Source organism: Vespula pensylvanica, chromosome 20 (genome assembly GCF_014466175.1).
Source record: "Vespula pensylvanica isolate Volc-1 chromosome 20, ASM1446617v1, whole genome shotgun sequence".
NCBI classification, from domain to species: domain Eukaryota; kingdom Metazoa; phylum Arthropoda; class Insecta; order Hymenoptera; family Vespidae; genus Vespula; species Vespula pensylvanica.
In genome coordinates, this window is record NC_057704.1 from 2,999,993 (window position 1) to 3,001,359 (window position 1,367).

General features: G+C 35.8%; 1 protein-coding gene across 1 annotated transcript in view; it reads right to left on the minus strand.

Annotated features, from left to right (window-relative positions):
• LOC122635966 (protein tramtrack, beta isoform-like) overlaps window positions 1–1,098 on the minus strand; it is a 74,305-nt gene extending 73,207 nt beyond the window's left edge. The window contains exon 1 of the mRNA XM_043826705.1: window positions 141–1,098. The gene's annotated coding sequence lies outside the window, so the exon portion shown is untranslated. The remainder of the gene's footprint in view (window positions 1–140) is intronic.
• Between the last annotated feature and the right edge of the window lie 269 nt (window positions 1,099–1,367).

Consider the following 1,367-nt stretch of genomic DNA (forward strand, 5'->3'; position numbering starts at 1 on the left):
AAAATAATATATGTATGATAGTTCATACTTATCAACGTTCTATCAATAATTTTTTTATCCTTAATTAGAGAAAAGAAAAAAGAAGAAAAAAAAGAGAGAAAATAATGAAATAATTTAAATGTAAAGATTGTCAAACAGACCTGTGGATATCCTCCATAGGAAGGATTCCTTCGAATCTTGGTATCTTCCATTGGTCTATAATCATCTTGAAGAAGAGTAGTTTATAGAACGGAGCCACTCGAACGATGATCGTTCACGAAATATTTATCGATATTGATTTATCGATCGATACCGTCGATCTTAAACGATCGTAAAGAAAGATATTTCTCGATCGATCCTTTTTCGATTCTTCCGTGTAGAATAATTATATTAATCTTCATCGACGATCTTGTCGCTTCAAACACTTCTTTTTCCTTTTCGAAGACATAAAAAGGACGGAAGGGACGGAGGAAGGGACGGCTTCAACTCGATATTATTATTTGTCGATTGAGTTTGTTGAAGGTGAGAAAGAGATAGATTGATAGATAAATAGATAGATAGATAGATAGATAGATAGATAGATAGATAGATAGATAGATAGATAGAGATAGAATAAAAAATTCTCTGACTCTACATATGTTTGTGACAAAGAAAGAGAGATAGAAAGAGAGAGAGAGAGAGAGAGAGAGAGAAATAGAATGAGGGAGAAGCGGTGAGAGGGTGGGAGAGTGGGTGGGTGGGTTGAGTGGGGGAGAATCGATACGGCCGAATGTATCGTATCGTCTACGAAGTTTCCTACGGTTGGACGGCTTGAAAGGGTTTCTCGCGAGACGAGAATCGTTACGTTGCAAAGCGACAACGATCGAACATGTGTAAGTACCATCGAGGTTTAGTACACCTCTATGTTCATAATTCATGCCGTATTTATCTCGACAAGAAAGGTTATATATATCGATCGATCGATCGATCGATCGATCGATCGATTGATCGACCAATCGATCAACGAGAGATCGATATCACGAGCAACGTCCTTCTATATCTTCCGAGGAGACCCTTCGTTGTTGCGACTCTTTTCTCCTTTTTATAATTTTTTCCTCTTCCTCCTCCTCCTCCTCCTCCTTCTATTTTTCTTCTTCTTTTTCTTTCTCTTTTGTTATCCTTTTTTTTTCTCTTTCTCGCTTTTCGTTTTTCTTCCGTCTCTTCCTTTTTTTCTTTTTCTTTTTCTTTTTCTCTTTCTTTTTCTTTTTCTCGAAAATCATGATACTTTTTAGTATAAATATATTAGCACCGTTTATGTTCGATTAAGTAGATAGAACTCGTACGAAGGAAAAATTATTGTAAAATAGTTTGTGGCTTCTTCTCTTTTCTTTTTTCCTTTCTTTGTCTTT